Source organism: Tursiops truncatus, chromosome 4, assembly GCF_011762595.2.
Source record: "Tursiops truncatus isolate mTurTru1 chromosome 4, mTurTru1.mat.Y, whole genome shotgun sequence".
In the NCBI taxonomy this organism is placed as follows: domain Eukaryota; kingdom Metazoa; phylum Chordata; class Mammalia; order Artiodactyla; family Delphinidae; genus Tursiops; species Tursiops truncatus.
In genome coordinates, this window is record NC_047037.1 from 115,361,822 (window position 1) to 115,384,014 (window position 22,193).

At 38.6% G+C, this 22,193-nt stretch overlaps 1 long non-coding RNA gene across 1 annotated transcript in view; it reads left to right on the top strand.

Moving 5' to 3' along the window:
• The first annotated feature begins 17,084 nt into the window (after positions 1-17,084).
• LOC141278604 (uncharacterized) overlaps positions 17,085-22,193 on the top strand; it is a 41,291-nt gene continuing 36,182 nt past the window's right edge. The window contains exon 1 of the long non-coding RNA XR_012331568.1: positions 17,085-17,280. This is a non-coding gene — a long non-coding RNA (uncharacterized lncRNA). The remainder of the gene's footprint in view (positions 17,281-22,193) is intronic.

The following is a 22,193-nucleotide window of genomic DNA, read 5'->3' on the forward strand; positions in this document are numbered from 1 at the left end:
CTTTTCCATGTCTTTGCCCACGCTGCTTCTCCTTCCAGAGTACTCTGGCCTCTCCAACATCATTCATTACCTAACTTCAATTTCCTTTTTAAAACTTGACTTACAGGTCACTTTTCCTGTGAAATCTTTTCTGCCCCCGCTTGGCTACTATACAACTGATACCTTTCTTTTAGGTTGCCATGGTACCTAGGCAAATCTCTATCGTGGCATTGATCAAATAAGATGGTAGGTGTCTGTTTATACGGCTCTCCCTCTGTAAAGGGTGAGCCTCCAGGACACAGAGGGTGTCTTTTAGTTACGCTGGTAACTTCAGTGCCCAACAGTGTCTAGCATGAGTAGATGTTCAGTCAAAGTTCAATGAGTGAAAGAACATAAAGTCAGCTGAGCAAGAAGTTGGAGAACTAGAAGGGAGACAGAGAGCTTCAGGGTCATGTTTCAATCAAGGGAAATGGTCCCCCAGGCAAGAAGTAATTAACAGCAGGCGTTTGGCGGAGCATGTCGCTGGGAGTGAACCCCTTCAGAAACATGAAGGATAGAACTTTTACTTAAAGTACACTCTGACCAATTATATAAGCAGAGGCTGAGAATCATCTGCTTGTAGCCAAAGGAGCTTGAAATGAGGAAGTAACATCCCAGGGTGGAATCTCCTCTTACCTAAGAAGTTTGGCAGAATTTGAGCAGTAGAAAAACGTAACCATTGAAAGCAACCCTGAGCAGAATTCTTTTCTTACTTCTAATTGACTAAATAAATTTAATTACAAGGCAAAATTGGAAATGAATATTAGTTCATTGTAAAAATAATTATGCTGATTTTATTATCTACTAAGTTATAGGTACAGTAATTTCCAATCCATTGTTATTCTTAATTAGTCATTTTCTTGTTTTATAAAGTCTCCTGTTTAAAGAAAACCTAACTGACTATCACAGTCAAATTTGAGGCACCAGAGTGAAAGAAAACAGGTAAGCAACCAGCCTTAGTGATTATTTCTGTAAAGAGATTTATCCCCACAACATGTTCAATTTTTACTCTCTTAGCCCATGTAAAAGGGGTTTTTAAAAAGAGAAAAAGAAAAAAGGCAATGTATAATGTATAATGATCTAAGTAACAAAGGAGAGAAGATACAGCTAGCCTGCTGAAGCTGCCAGTGAGACGTGCTTCTGCTGAGCTGCGGAAAGAGTTTGGGGACCTCTAAGTACATCAGGGGAAACATTCCTCGTGAGTTACTATTCCGATGAGACGTGTGATAGGAAGACATGTGGGAAAGAGGATGTTTAAGAAATATTGCCACTCCTATTTCAAGATTCAGAACATCCTCGCCCATTGGTTTGTCTGTGAGGGACAGCCACAAAGATTTAAAAAGCCTTGTAGATATTCCCGATGCCAGACTAATGTCTCTTCAAAAGAAGGACCCCACGGTTGGACGTTTTGTAGGTTAACACATAATTTTAGATGTTTTGCTGAGTTATTATGGTACCTTTTGGCTACACCAAATTTATGTTCTCTTAGATAAATAATATAGGTGTCTTGCCCACTCCCCACATCCCCCATTTCTTGTTCTCTGATCTTTCATGTAGGCTAGTAGAACAAAGATGGAGAGCACAGACTGTGGACCCACACTGCCTACCTGGCTTGCTATCTGGGTGACCACGGGCAGCTTATGTGCCTTAAATGTCTTATCTGAATAGTAGGATAATAATAGTTCCTTGCAGGCTTGTTATAAGGATTAAAAAAGTTACTATTAAAGTGAAGCTCTTAGATCAGTTCTTGGAATATCATGATCCCTGAATGTACTTGTTAAATAAATAGCCCAACTTGAGAAGGTAAAGTGAGGCAGTGAATTAACCACACCTTCTTAGTCAGTAAAGAAACGTTATGGAATGCCCATCCTGTGCCTTAAACACATCTGCTCATCCCCTGGGGAATAATGACACTGTGAGAACAGTTATCATTACTGTCTCCACCCCTGAAACGAGGAAAATCAATCATCGAGAAGCCATAGGATGTGTTCACATCTCACGCACCAAGTCACAGGTAGAGCTGGGCTCCCTCAAACAGGTGCTCTGTTTGAGGCTCGAAGGGGCCCTGCTCACATCCCCGCTCCAACATTCATGGGCAACTCATCCAAGACTCCTCCCCACGTGACCTCTCTTCCTGCCAAATGAAGACCTCTGTTCCCATCTTAAAGTGCAATGCATGGAGAACTCAGTGAATCATAGAAAGAGGACCAGAAAGGACACCAGCGCTCTAAAAACCCTACCATTTATTTTTTTTAGATAAGGAAACTCAAACAGTTAAGAAGCTTGCTCAGAGCCATGTAAGTTATTTACTATCAGAGTCACAGTGCACACCCATTTTCTTGATTCCCAGCTTAGCACTCTCCACTATACCCATATCATTAGATCAGCTTTGACAAGAGAGCAGGGGAAGGGCCATGAGGTCAGGCGACCCTTGAAGAAACATCAAAGAGATGCTAGCAACAAAAAAAGGAGAAGCCAGGGTCCTGAAGAAGTGCCTCTCCAGTTCTGCCAAAACATCCTAGATCGCCTTAGACAAATAACTTTTCAAAAGTTTGGGGCTTAATTATATATAGAATGGATAAACAATAAGGTCCTACTGTATAGCACAGGGAACTATATTCAATAACCTGTGATAAACCATAACAGAAAAGAATATGAAAAAGAATGTATATATGTATAACTGAGTCACTTTGCTGTACAGAAAAAAGTAACACATCTCTGTAAATCAACTATACTACAATATACATATATATATTTTTTTGACTGCATTGGGTCTTCATGGTTGTGCGGGCTTTCTCTAGTTGCAGTGGGCGGGGCTACTCTTCATTGCAGTGCGTGGGCTTCTCACTGCTGTGGCTTCTCTTGTTGCAGAGCACAGGATCTAGGCGCATGGGCTTCAGTAGTTGCAGCACGCAGGTTCAGTAGTTGTGACTCGTGGGCTTAGTTGCTCTGTGACATGTGGGATCTTCCCGGACCAGGGCTTGAAACCGTGTCCCCTGCATTGGCAGGTGAATTCTTAACCACTGCACCACCAGGGAAGTCCCCAATAAGATTAAAAAAAAAAAAAAAAAAACTTTCTGACTGTAACAGCTAGAACATTTTAAGAACATCTTAAATAAATTATTTAGATTAATTGTTAAGAACATTCATTTCCATTTAAAGTAGCTAAAAGTAACGTACTTAAAAACTCAGTCCTCAAGTTTCGGATGAACTTGCTCTATAGGAGCACATAATTGTGTTCACTTTCTTGGGTGTTATAATTTGTCTTTGGGATTTCTTGAAGTGTGTTTGGTTTATTTACTCTTTTATTTCAACACCCAGCACGACACACAGCACTTGGTGAATATTTTTCTTTACTGTTTTAGTGTATACAGTGGCCCTCAAGCTTTCCTGAACATGAGAATCTCTTAAGATGTCTTGTTAAGAAGGTGGCTTCCCCGAATACCGCCCCCAGAGGAGGCTGACCCAGCAGGCCCGTGGGCCATTTTTAACAAGCTCCTCCTGAATCTGAGGGAGACAGCCTTACATGACGTTCACATTAAAAATACAAATAATAGCCCAGATCAATTTGCCATCCTTGTTCATTATTTTATCCACACTTTACACCTCCATGCACACTTCCCAAGGCTCTCTTACAATGCTCTAACTCACATGCATGCCACAGAGATCCCATTAGCACTGCATTATTTTTTCCTAGCCAGAATTGTAAGAAAACTTCAGAGCAGTATTCTCATCATGCCCCCTTAACTATCTCAATTATTGGTTATTTTTTTGCTATTGAGACTTGAGTGGAGAAAGTTGTTTAGAGAAATGTTGAAGGGCAAAATTTGACATTTTCAGCACAAGGGAAAATGTGAAGCCTCCTGGAATAGGACTTAGCCAATATATTCTCAAGTCTGTCTTTTTGCTGGTCTCCAAATATTTTAAATTAGTACAATGATCTCAGAGCCAGGCTCACACCCTGAGAGACAGAGTGATAGGAGAGCAATTAAATACTAGTCCTTGAAGGTAGGCATCCACAAAGAAGGTCGTTTGGGGTCAGTTTGAGACATTCTGAAAAGAAGTGGGTATTGCACATAAACACAAATACATGTTTGGGCTTAAATTCTTCACATTTAAAGGTCTATGTGTACTTAATGCATGGTTCTCAGAGCTTTTTTCCCAGAAGATCCAGCTCTCACAGCAAGTAACAAGATCATGACTAAGACTTAAGTGAGGCTTATGTAGAAAATGCCATCATTTACAATGTGTTTTTGTTTTCTTCTTGCTTTGGTAATATTTGTTAAAGAAACCGTGTTTGGTGGTTTAATCATCCTCAATAAGTAATTAAGAGAGACTGGGAACATAACACCATACTATGAATTAGACAATATAAATTAATCAATAGAAAAGTGATACCTCTGGAAACCTACACTATAAATAAAATAACAGACACACCTGCCACTGATGAGTATGTGAATAAGTAAGAATCTAACATATTGTACGTAAACACAGAGTCAGGTATCTGTTGGGTGGTTGCAAGATGAGAGAATTCTGAGTCTGCTCCTTATTTTACATTCTCTAGGTTTTCCAAAGCACGCCCTGATCACTGGAATCCATCCACAGTGTGCTTCTGTTAAGACTTGAAACATGTTAAGATTTGAGATAGAAACCTGAAGAAATAGAAAATGGAAAAGATCAATCTTAGTACAAAGTGACACAGTGTACCCAAGCTTGAGGGGAGAGCAAAGGATTATGGTATTTACTGGTTGTAAATGGGACTGACAGTGATAAGCCGTGCACTACTATAATGACAAAAAAGAATACAGGGTTCCTGTCCTTAAAAAACTTACGAACTGTTGGTGGAGAAGAGCACAACATAAATGCATGTGAATTTTTTTAAAGTATCAGGAACAGGTACACACACAACAGAAGACAGAATACAGTCCAAATATATTTGTCCAGAAACAAATTTGGACAGAAATAAGTGACCTGGTTTCATGGAAAGGGGTTGGGGTGATGTTTTAGGTGAGGACAATAGCAAATCTTCAAGGAGGGAAATAATAAGGGAAGCAGGATGGCAAATAGTTTATGTCTGGCTGCAGAAAGGAGGAGAGAGCAGTGTACCAAGCAAAATCAGAACAGTAAAGTACAGGACAGAGAAAGGAAGAGAGTCAGAACATTGTATTTTGATGAAAGTGAAAACTAAGCGTTCTTTTAAAGTTATTTGAAGAGGGCGACATAATCAAAAGGATGATTGCAGAAGATCATTCTTTTTGCTTATAATTGGAAGAAGAAGAAAAAAATTAAAAAAACGATTGAGGTCCGATGATTTTTTAATCCATTCATTTTAAAGCCTACATGGAAGACAAACTGAGATCAAAAACTCAAAAGCACTTCACAACCTTTCATCACATGCCCAGGAGTTCTTGGCAGGAAAAGTGAGGACACCTCTGCACCAGACCATGACACCTGATTAAAAAAGCACACACACACCCTTCTTCCCTGGAAACAAATAATGTGTCCCACTTGTGCCAAGGTCATTCTGCATGTACAGATGGCTAAGGTGGCTCAGTGCAGCTAACTCTTCTGGCAGAGGGACGCAGATTTCCATCAAATCCTTCCCCTGCTCACGGATATCTGGCCCCCAGCCTTACTTTCTCCTGACATTTTAGACAAACTGTGTTGCGATGTTTGTTGTTGTTCTTATTTTTGTTTCCCTAGCCCTGATATCTTCTGTAGCAATTATTAATGGCGACATACAGGTGAAGCCAACTGAGTATTAACCTCAGAGAGGTAAGGCATCCATCTCTGTCTCCATAATCAAAGTTGTGTGGTTGGGAAGAGTCTGTTAACACAGCTCTCCTTGGCTAGGATTCACTTCAGGGTTTGTAATTTCTCTGAAGACCCATTGAGCAACCTGGCCTGAGTTTGATTTGTGCAAAAAAGCCTCTAACCAGGTGAGTCGCACATTGTTTCCGGCTCATTAGAGAGGTTTTGGACAACTTCTTTAATGAGGTTTGACGTCTGACTACCACCGCATATGTGACTTTCTTCACCGCGTCACCCTCCCCCCACTCTCCGTGTCTCCTTTGCTTTTACTCATTTTTTGTGAATGAATCATCTGATCCTGTCCCTTGTATGACCATGCGCTAGTTTAATTAATCTCTCTCATCAAACCTCCTTCCTGAATCCTCTGATTAAATCTGGTCTTCTCCCTCCATAATGCATGGGACCTTTTAGCAGCTATTAATTATTTAAAAGAATGTTTCTTTCTATCACGCTCAACTTGGTCACTACAATTTTCTGTCGACCATATAGCTTCTATTAAAAATTATTAATCCCAATTAAGAAAAGCTTTCCAACACCAAGTCCTAAAAGCTATAAAAATATTCTTTTTCTATTACGTAGACAAACTTGCTAGGCCGAAGGAGGGAGTAGACATAATACGTCTCACCAAAATCCATCCCTTCGCCCTGTCCTAAAGTACTGTTCTCGCCAACAGATTGAGGAAATGTGATTTAAATCAAATTATCAGCAGGTGACTGTAAAAGTGCTAGGGGTCATTCCAAGAGAGTTTTACTAGTGGGTATTTCCTATCCTAGCAGTCAAAATTCTAGTGGCATTCCACCTATGTTAGACCTTTAAACAATATTAACTATTTTATTAACAATCCGGCACCATTATTGAAAAGTGACACAATAAATTAATAGTTGCTTAATTCAAAAAAGCCGAACGACTGACTGGACTGATTTTTCACCCATTTGACTGAATCAGTTGGATGTTGGTCATGGTATACATACTGTCTTCGGTGAATCTGCTCTCCAATTCATTTTCTGATGGCTGTGAATTAGCCAAAACCAGCTAAAATAAGACATGACCTTTATAAGCTGAAATAGCCTGTGGGTCTAAATAGGATGAAGTAATGGGACGCAGCTCATGTCAATTAGGTAAGAGAAAAGAAAAGATCCAGAGAGAGCTAGACTGACTTGTCTAAGCCAGAAAGGCATTTGAGGTCACAGCTGACCCCACTGGAAACCTGGCATAATCCACATTGTAACTAAGAGAAGCATAATTCCTAGCTGTATTAATAGGTCAATGGCATGTCAGGAAACATGAAGAAATCTTCATGTATGGTCACCAAGCAGAGCTAATGTTCAGGTAGTAAGCACCAGAGTGGCACATAGGCAAGGGTGACCATGCCGATTGGTCAAAGCCTGTCAGTGTCCATATTTAAGATTTTATAATACTGTGTTTTATGAGGAAAGTTAGTGTTATAAGAAGATATTCTTTTGATAGAGATTAAAAGGAAAGAATGATCACTTTATAATTTACTACAGATACGGACTATAGTTTTGTCTCTATTCTTAATGAGAACCAAGTGCTAGTTATCTCTGTAGCTCTTTGTTCTGATACAGAGAGTTAGGCTAAATAATATTAATGATCACTTCTAGCTCTAAAATTCTGAGTCTAGGGAAACTTGTCTCAGGATTTCTCAGACTAAATAATTTTATATCTAAATTAAAATGTGAGATAAGTATATGCCATTTATACAAGACGTGTCTAAAAAAACCCTGAATTTTAGATATTTAGTAATATTTCACTTTGTACATTACTGCTGTGTGTACACATGGAGAATCGTATGCCTCTCCGTAACAGGAAAATGTAAATAAGTAAAATAAAAACTTATTGTCACTCAGTAACACTTTTGTTGGGGGCACTAATGTGAACATATAATTTTACCTTTTTGTCTCTTTATTTTTAATCAATATTTGTTTCTTTTTTTAAAATTAATGAATTAATTAAGTTTTGGCTGCGTTGGGTCTTCATTGCCATGCGTAGGCTTTCTCTAGTTGCGTTGTTGTGCGCGGGCTTCTCATTGTGGTGGCTTCTCCTGCTGTGGAGCACCGGCTCTAGGTGTGCGGGCTCAGTAGTTGTGGCTCATGGGCTCTAGAGCGCAGGCTCAGTAGTTGTGGCTCATGGGCTTAGTTGCTCCGAGCATGTGGGATTTTCCCAGACCAGGGCTTGAACCCGTGTCCCCTGCATTGGCAGGCAGATTCTTAACCACTGCACTGCTAGGGAAGTCCCTCAATATTTGTTTCTGTTTCATTGAAGAGGTTGTGTGCTTGGTGGTGGGAAGGAGTGGATACACTTGTTTGGGTGAAGAGAGAGAAAGTCACCTGACGTCAAACTTAGAGAAAAAAGAATTCTCATTTTACTTTCTATTGCTCAAATGATTGTTCTATATAATCCATTAACCATATCTCATAAATTATAAGGGAGAAAGCTCAGCATTGATATCAAAACTGAACAGAGTTTGGTTAGAAACTTGGCTGCAAATGCCAAGCTGCACATTCTTGTTAGTGTAGAACTAGTTGAAACTACGTAGAGCAGGTTTTTAAAAAAGAAAATGAAGCCTCTGCAGGATGCCCCTCTAGTGCAGCTCATCTGCAGAAGTGAAAAACCTCCTGGGCCTGAGCCTTTCTTTTTTTTTTTGGCCGCAAGGGCTTGGGGGATCTTAGTTCCCTGACCAGGGACTGAACCCCTGCCCAAGGCAGTGAAAGCGCAGAGTCCCAACAACTGGCCCACCAGGGAATTCCCCCTCCTGAGCCTTTCAACATCCCAGTTAAATACTTTCTCAAGCATTGTCCAAGTATTGCCTCAGAGGTTAGGGTTCGGGTTAGGGTTAGGTTGATTAAACTAGGCTTATTAGGCTGTTTTCTTTTCTTAAATAAGCATATACTTAGTAAAAGAAATGGAGAGAGGAGTCAATATATAGGAAAATAATTTTTATGGTAAACATTTGGCAAGCAAACTGGCTCTCCTGAGTTTATTCATCCATTACATCACACACACACACACAAACACACACACACAATGTTCTGAGGAATACCAAATAGAAAGAAATAAAATCAATTCTGGTTAGTAAAAATTCGAATTTCTTTGAGATTCTTTTCTTTTTTAGAAGAGATGAATGGAGGGAGGGATAAGACATTTTCTTCTTAAGAACGAAGGACTACTGAATATGGGGAATTTACTTAATGTGGAGTTGCAATGACATCTCTTTTTTCAAGGTGCTTCTGGGAGATAATGGCTCTCATACCTATAATTCAGTGGTTTTGCCTGGTAACATAAGAATGGACCTGAGGACCAAAGTTAACACCTTCATCTCTGCATAGCAGATGATGATTTTAAGAAGAACTCTAGAACATATTTCCTTTTTTCCATTACTCTCTTTTCTAAAATTTTCTTTTAAGGAGTAGACTCTATGAGTATTTTTCCTAAAAATATGGCCAGTTTTGGGACTTCCCTGGTGGCACAGTGGTTAAGACTCCGAAATTCCAACGCAGGGGGCCCGAGTTCAATCTCTGGTCAGGGAACTAGATCCCAAATGCATGCCACAACTAAGAGTTTACATGCCACAACTAAGGAGCCAGCGAGCTGCAACTAAGGAGTGCGCCTGCCGCAACTAAGACCCAAATAAATAAATAAATAAACAAGTAAAATAGATATTAAAAATAATAATAACAAAATTAAAATACGGCCAATTTAAATGAAAAATAGAAAATATCTCATATTTTCTCTATTACTTGAAAGAATAACTTATAATACCATTTTATAAATAAGCACAATCAAGGGAGGAAAAAATGAAACTCCAGCATGAAATGGGCAAAAGAGTTGGAAAGTAATTCTTTATTTGTATAATAGGTATGGTATCATGTCTTGTTTTAAAATAAATTAAAAAATAAGGAAGCAAGTGATTTTTATCATTCTTTTTGACCACCCTATATATGCTTACCCCAGAGAGAATGAGTACAAAGAGAGAAATCTTGATTCTCAGAAAGTAGATGGTGAGCATTCTCATCTCATCTCTCATCTCATTCTCATCTCTTTGAATAAGCTATGGCCTCATCATCAAAGTTCCCAGCTTCTGCCTCCACCCTGCCTGTTTCCTCTCAAAATTCAGCCCAATACAGTCCTGTTTTTTATCTTCATTACACTGATTACAGCCAAATTATAACTCCCTCAATCTGATCTCTTCATGGTGAAGGACAAGAGTCAGATTCTCTTTTTACCCTTGACCCCTGCCCCTTAGCCTGGAAGCCTAATGCAGTGTGGTTAGGGCACCTGTCCCAGGCACCCTAGTGTACCTTGCACTTCTCCTCTTAAGACAGTGAGCGTGTTTGCTCAACGTCTACCCCTTCTTCAACACTCAGTTCTAATTCCACTGATTCCAAAACACTTCCCCAGGTTTCTCCAACCCAGAATGGCTACCTCCCCTGAATTCAGAGTGCTTAGATTCTGCACGTGTGAAAAATTACTCTGCCTTTTGATACCTATCAGGTGATATTTCACCTATCAGGTGAATGTGTTTGACATTTCAACTTTGCAATTAGACTGGTGATTATCACAGTTGCCATTTTTGACTGCCTATTACGTGTTAAGGAGCATTTATGTATTTAAAAGTTTACATCTAACCTGCACAGTAGTTATTATCTTCATTTTACATAGGAGTAAATGAGGAACAAGGGTTAAATCACTTGCATGGGACTGTAAAAATACTGTGTTCAAACCTGGATTGGAATCTTATGTATTTAGAAGGCAGAGATCATTGTTGAAATTCTTGTAGATTCCCTTGGCCATTTTTATAGTGCTTTACCTATATTAGATACTAACATATTATTTTCTGATTGATTGGCTTTAAGCACTGACTTAAAACTGTCCAGGTTATCATAAGTAATGTTCTACAGTATCAAACAGAACTAATATTTAATGCTATCTAATAGGGCATGGAGTAGACTGGCACTAGACAAATGCAATCAGTGATGATAAGAAAAATAATTCCTGAGGGGGAAAATAAATACTTGCATGGATGCATGATCAAGTATACGTGCTTTAGAAATAAGCAATGACTTTGGCCAAGACACTCTCTTTCTCTGAAATGCTAAAGAGCTGGTGAGAAGAGACATTAAGATAAGGAACATGGAAGGATATAAGAACATTCTCTTCAGATCTGAAGAGCAAGATTCAAGCACATCTGAAATAGAGTTTGAAAAAAATGGCTATGAACAGGGATAATATGAAAATATTTAACAAGTAGGAGAACATGGGCATGAACCAAGCAGAACAGACAAAGCAAGCTTTAGAATGGACAACAGCCATGGACAACTGGTCCAGCCACCATGTTGTCTGAGCATCATCAGTCCTGGTTATGTGGCTAGCTAAAACACTTTTTGAACAAATCCCTCTTTCATCTTCAGTATGGTTCAACTCTAGTCTGCTGTGATTGTCAGATCCCTGGAATTATCAGACCCTGCAACCAGGCTATGTAGACCATGGTGATTCATTCAGCAGATGTTTACGGATTACCTTCTCTGTGATATGCACTGTACTAGGCACTCAATAGACAAAGACAAACTAGACACCACCTTGCCAGGGAGTCAATGTTCTCACTGACTCTTCCCCAAAAGTTGTCCCTGGTGCAATTCTAGGAACTGTTTTACCATAAAAGGATGAAGATAACATGCTTTCCTAAGAAGTCTATGTCTCAGTTGTGTTCTCTCCATAAGCAGACCCTGAGGTAAGGATTACGTACAATCTTAGCCGTGCTTGATTAACAGGTACTTCTGCTGGCAATGTGAGGAGTCAAACCCAGTAACCTACCAGTAATTCCTTCTTATTTAGACACTTCAGGCAAAATCAATTTCTATTACGTGCAAACAAAAAGTTTTAACCAAATTATGGCAGTTATTGGGCATGTTTGAGGAACATCATTTTTGTGTATAACTTTCCCTGTACAAGTGGGGGATGGAGAGGACACAGAGGGAAGGCAACCAATAAAGCGTGAATTATTAAGCCAGTTACCACACTGGATGACTAAAAGTTAACCCCCTGAGAAACTCAGAATTACCCTGGCCAATTATCCCTCCATGCTCATCAGTTATTAGTGAAGAATTGCCTCTGCAACAAATTCCCAAGGGCAGCCCTGAACTAAAATGCTAATGGTGTTATTTAGGAATCATAGGCTGCCTCCTGCTGAAATGTAAAAAGAATTCAAGAGGAAATGGGTGACACTCCGACAATGTCTACTGCCGGATTTTACCTAAAAGTTACAGACCTGTTGTAAATAGCACAACAGCTATTGTCAAACAACAAATGTCGGAGATATACTTTTATTAAGGCAATACGCTAGTAACTGAGAGACAAGAAATGGCACAAAGTGGTAAGTTTGTCTATTTCTTCATATTCTACATTATTTAACATTAGCCCCCAATATGACATTTTTTTTGCCCTCCAGAAATTTGCAGTCTAATTTTATGGGACAAATTACACACAAAATGAGGTTCCATGAGCATTTATCCTAATGCATTATACAATTGGCAATTTTTACTTTCAGGCAACAGAATTTAACTGTATCTAATTTATCCAGGAAATAAGAAAGGATTTATTAATTGTTTAGTAGTGTTGACTTTCGGCTCCCCAGAAGACCACCAGAAAAACTGGTTGATTAAGCAAAGCGAAGTATATTAGACTTACTGCACTAAAGAAGGTCAATATTTATAGGGTTTGGGGGCCTGGATATAGTGATTGAAGAGCAAGACAGCAAAGCAGGGAATTATTTGGGCAGAATGTATCGTATAGTAGTTTTAGATTAAGTGAACACAGTGAGGTAAGGGCCTAGAAATGAGTCTTGATGAACAAGCTGTTAGTCTTGATTTTCATTGGTTCACAATCTTATCTTCCAGGAACTTGTATATCCTGGAGCAAGTAGGTAGGCAATATTTGCTGGATCACAGTATTGCCTACAGGGGGACGGGGAATGATGTTGCTTTTGGCTCTCAGTGAATAGTTTACAGGCTCAAAGGAAGAACTGAACAACCAGATCTCCCGAAGGATAAGAACTAGAGTATCTTAACAAACTCAATGGTATTAACACACAAAACGTCTCTCTAGGACATTGCCATCTGGATACTCAGCTCCTACCACCCTTCATTCCTGAGTATCTCACCTGAAGAATCAGATTCCCAATAGAGTGCCAATCATTGGTCAAGGGTGAGCTACATGGCAATCTTGTGGTCGAGAGGGACAGGGTCTGGAGTGTTGTATTCCACAAAAGTCACAAGGAGAAGAGAACAGATAACCTCCCAAAGGAAGCGAAATTAGACAGAAATAAGAGAAGCCCTACAATAATCAAATCTCTCTCATACTCTTTCTCTTCATGAGTACTGAATTTGATTGAAATTTTCTTTTTGTTGTTGTTCAAAATTTAACAATTTTTGTTGTTTAAATTTGTTGTTAAAAATGAAAAATTTATATTTTTAAAAATTCTTTCTTTCTTCTCCTCTAATTTCTTCCCTACAACAAACCACTGTGGTCAAAACTTGTCAATCCCATGTCTGTAATGTTTTCTCCTGCTCACCCCTTCCTTTCCATCTACCTATAACTGACCTAATCTATTCTTAAATTATGTTCTTCCAAATTTTCTTCAGTTGCATCCTGCATGTTCTTTGCATTTATGGAATCTCTTGTCTACTTCCAGTTAAATAATCTCAAAGCATAGTGGTGATTCTTTCATTTGCAACTTTTCCTAATTCACTTATTCCCCATTCCCTATCACGTAAGTGTCACACACAGTGTTCTCACCTTAAAGTTCACTTGTAATGACCAACAGCTGTCCATGTGGACTTACATACTACTCACCTTCATGTATGCTTTGCCCTAACCAACCCCTTAGCAATGTTCCCTGGGTACTCCCTATGCGTTCTTAACTCTAAACTCCTTGAGAACACAATGCATGCCTGATTCACGTTTATATTCCCCAAATACTTAGCACAGTCCCTTTGGTTGCAGTTTGAGTGACTACTCTGGTAAATTGAAAATGATTGCCTAAATGCTACTTTGGAAAACATCATGAGGCCAGGTTCAGGATGAGTAGGAAGGAATGTTGTGACTGCTTATTAATGTCTGTCGTGGGCAGTGTGTGTGTGTGTGTGTGTGTGTGTGTGTGTGTGTGTGTGTGTCAGGGGGACAATACCAGTATCTGTCCTTGGTACTTTCCATCTTTTACTGCATATTAACATTTGTGAAATGAAGTTCTCCAAGAATTTAGAATGAAGAAATCTCAGGAAAGCCCTCTTTGCTTCTCCTTGGTTTGAGAAATAAGATGGCCTCTGTCTACAGAGCCTAGTAATTGTTAGTGAGACCCAAGAAGATAAGATTATAAATCAAGAAAGAACTGTGCTGTTTGCTTTAGGAAAATTCCTGCAAACCAACTTGTCTGGGCAAATACTTCGCTCTCCTATCAGGACAATAGATTGCTCACCTGGGCAAACAGCTCACTTACCATATTTCAGTTAACTTATCAAGATTCACTTCAAGACCCCCCCCCCCCCTTAAGTTCATCATAAACTATTATGTCACAAATGTTGCCCAGGTCCATTCAGTTCTCCACCATGAACCACCCACCCTAAAACCCACTTAAACCCAGATTCCAAACCCTATAAATACCCTGTCCTGACATTTGCCTTCTTGAGACGCTTCCAAGACTCAATAAGGTAGTGAGTGTTCTCCCTTACTTCAGTAGGTTACCAAACTTAACTTTGTTTGTCACCATATTTTGTGTTGGATTTTTAGGGCATTGATACTTGATATGTGACTTAAGGAATACCACAAAACAATGGGGATAAAGTCAAGAAATTGAGAACCCTTGGGTGAGTGCTGAGTTGTACCTTTCTTGCTCTTTCAGGGACAGCTAACTTGAAGAAGTATTTTGTAAAGCAACATGACATTTTCGCACATCTATACAATGCAAGGAAAAGATCATTAACCTTAGACACTGTCATTGTCAGGCACACAAGTCCAGTTGATTCTAGAATCCAATCATGTAGAGTTTTTCAAACTATGATATATATAAGAATATCAGAGAGGCTTGTTTAAAACGCTGATAAATACCCAACTTCCAAGCCTTATTCAGAGGTCTGTGGCAGGGCTCAGGCATCTACATCTCAAATAAGCTGGCAAGTGATTCTAAGGCAACAGGATTTCTCACCATGCTCTCAGAATCCAGAACCTACCTAAAGTCCAGTCACCCAAATCCATTTCTACCACTAGTCAATTCCCTCAGTGGTTATTTCATCTAAAATTCAACTTTCTTTTGACTATTGTTGTATTCATTTGGCTGTCCTTTTGCTTTTCATCTTTTTGATACTCTAAGGATTTCATATAGAATGGAGGGAGGGAGGGAGGCAAAGAGATAAGATAGAGACAGAAACAGAGAGAGAAAGAGAGAGAGTCATCTTGCTTTCACATTTTGTATATTTTACAGAGGATGGTAATTTATTTTCATCTTGTTTATTGACTTTTGTGTTTGTATTGAAAACTTGTTTAAACCAGGCTTTGGAAGACACTTCCTTAAAAAATATAGTGTTTCTAGCAATATCAATTTAATGATAAAGACATAAAACATGAATTACAATCTATTGTCCTGCAATATGCATAATGACACTTGAAGAAAATACAGATTTGTCAGGTATTCATTTGGTTTTAGGAAGTGCATTCTGTTAACTAGCTTATTATATGGATGTCAGAGATCACTTTTCCTTTCCCATAACAAACCTTTACTTTGCATAAGAAATAAAGAAAAATAGATCCCCTACCCCAGACATACACTGAGGGCTAGAAGGACAGTAAAGAGGAGGGGAAAATGGGGAAGCATTGCAAGTTACTGAACAGCAACCTTTCCTTCTTGAGTTTTCCTAAGGCCAGCCCGGCAAGCCCTGTTTGAACTCAACTCTTAAAAGTAGTTCTTCTGGACAAAGGATAAGTGATGGTGAAATAACTCCAGGAACATTGTAATCTAAGTTTTATTTATATCTATATGACTAAAGCCAATGGCTTATGTTGTTCATCCTGACAAATGCAAAAAAAAAAAAAAAAAAAAAAAGAAAGAAAACGAAGATATTTACACAACAAAGATAGTACCTTTCTTGCAAAGCAGCGTGTTTCCCCAAATACCTTTTTTAACCTCTTTGGATAAGATTTTATTGTTAAGTTTATTGGACACCAGCTTTTCCAGGTGCATGCCCTTATTTTATTCATTTAGCAGGAACTGCACCAATCAAACTTGCAATAAAACTTTTTGCATTATGGTTGGATTGGGTGATTGGTTTAAAATATATATACTTTCTAGCTTTTATAACATGTAAGCCAGATAAACTGTTAATGCTTTAGAACTCTCTAGGCTGTATGAATGATGGAGATTTCTGTGTTATCCCTGATAAACTTGAGGATACAGAAGACAGTTTTAATCCTCTTTTTATACTATGCCTGTCTGTCTGCGGAGCAAGTTCAGAGAATGGCTATATGGCAGGAGCAGCCAAGGGCTTAATTTTCTTTCTTTTTTTTTTTTTTTTTTTTTTGCGGTACGCGGGCCTCTCACTGTCGTGGACTCTCCCGTTGCAGAGCACAGGCTCCGGACACGCAGGCTCAGCGGCCATGGCTCACGGGCCCAGCTGCTCTGCGGCATGTGGGATCCTCCCGGACCGGGGCACAAACCCGTGTCCCCTGCATCGGCAAGCAGACTCAACCACTGCGCCACCAGGGAAGCCCCAGGGGCTTAATTTTCAAAGCCAGGTAATTTGATGTGGTCACATATTTTTAATCTATTTAAAATATAAAATAACTAAATAAGCTGATAAAGTGACTGTTATACTTAATGAAAAAGAGTTTTTTATAGGCGGAATTCAGGCCAGGTGAAATTTCCATTTGTTAGCACTGTCTCTGTCCAAAGTGTCAACATTTAGTAAAATTTTATCTTTCATTAAAAATAAACCGGTATTGGGCTTCCCTGGTGGCGCAGTGGTTGAGGGTCCGCCTGCCGATGCAGGGGATGCGGGTTTGTGCCCCGGTCTGGGAAGATCCCACGTGCCGCGGAGTGGCTGGGCCTGTGAGCCATGGCCGCTGAGCCTGCGCATCTGGAGCCTGTGCTCCGCAACGGGAGAGGCCACGACAGTGAGAGGCCCGCGTACCGCAAAAAAAAAAAAAAAAGAAAAATAAATAAGTAAACCAGTATTTTTTATGCAAGAAGGGACAATGACAAACATAGCCAGAGCCAATCTTTTAATTGTACCTTAAAGTGTTCTGTCGCCTATAGCTAATGTCTTCATTTCAGCTTTATGCTTTGGATTATATTCAACCAGATGCATTTCTTCTAATTACAATCAGGATGTGTCTATATGAAGTGGAAAATGTGAGCAATTATTTCAACTGTCCAAAAAAATAAAAGTGAGTTCAGCTGAAAATATGCAAGTAAGTGGTGTATAATGAGGTATATTTGAGGTGGGGATTCTATTAAATCACCCCCAGTTCTCTGTCTTACTTTTGTAAATAGTTTCTTTTCATTTTTATTTTCTTACAGTATATTGATTTGTGAATCTGGTTATAGATTTTTTTAAATCATCTTGAGACATTTTGTTTATAAACTAGTCATGCATAGAAAGGATATCTGTGCCTTTATACCCTACTCTCAATAAAGCAACACTCAAAGGAACCAGTTTCTCTTTGCCATATAAATGAATGGCATTCAGAGGCATTCTTTATGTGAAGGAAGTATGAAGGCAATACATCCTTCTACCCACATTATCCCTAACACAGTCCAAACTACCCGCCCTGTGTCTCATCTCCTTCAGAGACCTGGGAGGTAACTGATTTGTTAACTTCTGGTCACCTTACTCCTCACTTCCTGGTGTTTTGTTTTAAGCCAGTGTTTGCAACATAACGTCACCAGGAGCTTTTAGAAACACATCTCTTGTTGAGATGGGTCTCATCGCAAAACTACTGAGTCAGAATCTGCATTTTAATAAGATCCTCAGACCTCTGTAAGGACATTAACATTTGAGAAACTCTGAGTTAGATCTCATTAAGCCATAGTCTGACTAGCTATCCTCTAATTAAACCACGCTCTAATTGGAAATACAGAAAAAGGGCTTCTCATGCTCTGGTACATTTCTGTAATTCCACATGAGATCTGGGTTCACTTTTCCTGACCCTCTATCATGTCTCAACAGAGCAGGGATATTTTCAGTGTTTTCTCCCGGCATGGACGACTTGTTACTCCAAATGCATGGCTCTTCTAATGATGAGAATTTGGGACATCAGTAAGGACAGGGACAGGGAAGGCTTTTGAAGTCATTCCTTAAATCATATCATGTAAAAGCAATAATGGAACCTACCTACCTGTGAGGAAAGTCTTGTTCATATTTGCTTTCCTTGTAAAGGAAATAAATCAATCATAACTCAGCCAGTTTTCTTATATTGCAGGCTAGTCTTGACAGTGCCTTTCAGGATAATTTCTCTGCCTAGATTTTCATGACAAGTAGCCTGGGTCTCTCCATTTTTGTGTTGATTCTGAACTTCTTGATATTATCCTCTAGGTTCTTAGACTAAACATAACTTTGGTCCTCAGGAGGCCATTGCTTCTTTTTACTTTAGGGAAATGATGAGTAGTTATTCATTCCACCAATGAAAATAATTCTGCCAAGAGAAATTCACTCTCACTTTGGCCAAGCTGAATAAATATAGGTAACTCTACAGTCCCCCTCACTTTTATACCTCCTGAGAATAGTTCTTTTCTTTCCCTCCTCTCCACTCTCATCGTCACTGTCACAGCCCGTGTTCTTATCATTTTAATTACGTAGACTCTTGCTATTGTCTCCTATAGTTAGTATCTCTGACTCTGATGGCAAGCCTTCCTCTTCCCTCCCCACACCTTCTAAAATATGCATCTGATCACCTCACATTCTGTTCCAGAATGTGTCAATGGCTCCCACATTGTCTACTCAATGATAAATAGACCCATTGGTTAGTCACGCAAGGGTCTGCTTGGTCAGGCCATTGCCTTTCTGTGCAGTCTCTTGTCCCTTTCATCATCCTTTCTGCATAAACACCAGAAATAAGTTATCTTATAAGCTCTCTTACACCTCAACTCCTTCACCTAGAATGCTCTCAAACTTTTATGACTTTAGTACTTACTCATCCATCAAGTCTCAATTCAGACATCGTTTCTGTGAAGCCATTCTTGGTGTACTCCAGAAATATTAAATTATCTTCCTACGTGTCTATTGTACTTTATATATCCCTCTATTACAGCATAGTTTTATAACTGCCGATGAGCTAGAATATAAACACGCTGAGGGCAAGGAAAATCTCTTTTCATTCTTTAATTCCAAGTTCCTGGTAAAGGGAATAGATGCAGAGCTCAATAAATATTACAGATTGAATGGGATGCACTTATATAAGAATTCAACAGATAGAAGGCATTGATAGATTTTTAGGCATTGGGAAATGAAAGCTGAAATACCAAATTTCTCTCTCAAATCTGTAGTCAACAAGCATATACTGTGCATAGAGAGAATTTTATACTTGATGCTGGGCAGGCCATATAAACTCATTCAACATATATCTATTTAGTGTATGTCAGCATTGTTCTGGGCATTTGGGAAACAAATATAATCTGAGATATAATAATATCCTGAGAGATACAATCCCTATCCTAAATTGTCTGCATTGCATTGAAAATAAGAGTTCATTAAACCATATTCTGATCAACTGTGCCTTAATTAATCTGAACTCAAATTAAGAATGTATAGCACAGGGAACTCTACTCAATATTCTTATATGGGAAAAGATCCTGAAAAAGAATAGATATATGTATATGTATAACTGAATCACTTTGCTGCATACCTGAAACTAACACAACATTGTAAATCAAATATACTCCAATATAAGATAAAATAAAAAAGAATGTAAAAGAGAGCTCTTTCAACTCATTTATCTTTTGTTAGTTTATTATAGTGCTCAAACCTCAACTTGCATATAATTGCAGATTCTGATTCATTACATCTCATGTGTAACCTGAGATACCCCTTTGGTAAGAAGCTCTCAAGTGATGCCCATACTACTTGTCCATGCACCACATTTTTTTAAACAAAGATTTAAGGTTCAAAGACAATCCTGAACCTTCCTAGGAATGAACAGTTCTCATATTGCCAAAGCTCCAGAGTACCCTCATCGTGGTCTTCAGATCCATGGATCAGAGTGTGGTAATGATAGAGCAAAGCTACCATGTGGGGTGCTGTACTAGGGAGGTATAGACACAGCGCTTTCAAAGAAGTTCTTTGGTCCATCTACCCGTGAGCAGATGCAAGGAAACAAAGAGGAAAGGGTAGTTATTGAAAGTTGTTTCAGAAAGCTGTAGTAGCAGCATTCCAGAAATTAAAACTGGTCCCTACCTAGCATAAGTGACGGAAAAAACAAGTACCTCTGGATAGTAACAAAAGTATTTTGAATAGACATCTCCTTGCCCAGCTTCTGTAGGACAACACTTTACATAGATTCCTTTGCATTTCTCACAACACTGAAGATAGTGCTCTGCATAAAATAAAGGTTAGATATATGTGGAAGGAATGAACGAATGCATGAATAAATGAATTTTCTTTATTTTACAAGATAATTGGAAGCTTTCAGGATTTAAGTGTCTTGTCTGACCTATTAGCTGCGGAAGGTGGTCTAGGCTTTATTCAAATACTATTGATAAGCATTGACTTATGCTGGTTTCTGTGAGATAAAAAAATTCAAGAAAAGTACACATCATATAAACTGCCTTTTAACTGAGTGGGATAGCTGGCATTTAAGCACTGTGGTTTTTATGTTCTGTGCAGGTTGTTTGCCACAGTCTAGCTGAAGTTTAACATTAAAAATACATGAATTGGGGGGAAAATCTGCATTTATATTTCATATGATTTGTTACCCAAATAGAATTGAGTGGCTACATTTTAAATTTTTTTTCGTGTCTTACTTCGTTAATCATTCCAAACACATTTGTTCCATTTCATAAAAATGAGCAGCTTACCTTCTACCTTTGTGAAATTACTGTTAATCATTCTTGAATGTCTGCATTATCCCACTTAAACCGTTCCCCTGTGGTTTTACAATTCCTTCTGCTCACTAATCCAACCAGAGGAATGATGTGCAAACAAGCACATATAGAGAAGCAAATAGGTTTTTCTTGTGAATCATCATTGTAAACCTCGTCATCAACATTAGAGTTTGTCAAATTGTTATTTAAGAGTCAAATAAATGTATAGATAGAGCATCTGAGCCAATGGGCTTGAAGGTTATCCAAGTGGTGATATAAGCCAGATAGAAGATAGAAGATCCTATCCATCCCCACTTCCTGAACCTAACCCTAATCTTGACTAATAAGATATTAATATTAAAACTTGATCATGGTAAAGAATAATTGTGAACATATGAGACATATAATGGAAAGAGAAAATGTGTATAATTTTCTAAGACCTATGTCCCTCTTACTACCCAAACGTATCTCAGGTGACAAAGGATTGCATACCTCCATGTAATTGTTTCATGAACAAATACATCAATAAATTTTGCCAAATATCTGCATGGAGTATAGAAACATCTCATCAGTTACCTGGATATTTCTGAAATATCTGGATACTTGGTGTTAAATGAGCAAAATATCTAGATATTTATCATTCTGTGTGAGTGTTTTATATTTTGTACACAACTACCTGAATATATATTTTGGACAAAATTTTTATCTGGCTTTTGGGATTCTATAGCTATCACATTACATATCAATTCAATTTTATTTTATGAATAAATGCTATAATTTACTTGATTGGTCAATTGAAGATATGAGCATTCAGGTCTACACTGACACCATATTGATGCTAACCCAGTTTTACCTGATAAAAATTCACTGGGGCTAGAGAAGGAGAGAGAACAGGAATCCCGACTAGGGATACATCCCATTTGTTCATTTTCTTTCTAACCATCCTCTGAGATACTAAATAGGAAAATGTATTCAAGGATAATAATAAAATAAGAAGCTGACTAAATGCCAAAAGTATCAATACCACACTTAAATCCTGAAATAAAACCTTTCTCTTCTCCATCAGTTAGGACAGAGACAACTTTTTCATCTCAATGAGGCTTACTTTCTTTTTACCAAAATTCTAAACACTCCTTTTCTGTTCTGCATGTCTAGGGTCCTTACAGTGATGTCATGCTATGATTATGCTCAGGTGTTTGTGATCAGGAAGGGAGAATATTCCCTTATTGCTTTCTCCTTGCTTTGTGGAAATCACAAGAGGATGTTAAAGATTATCATGTGT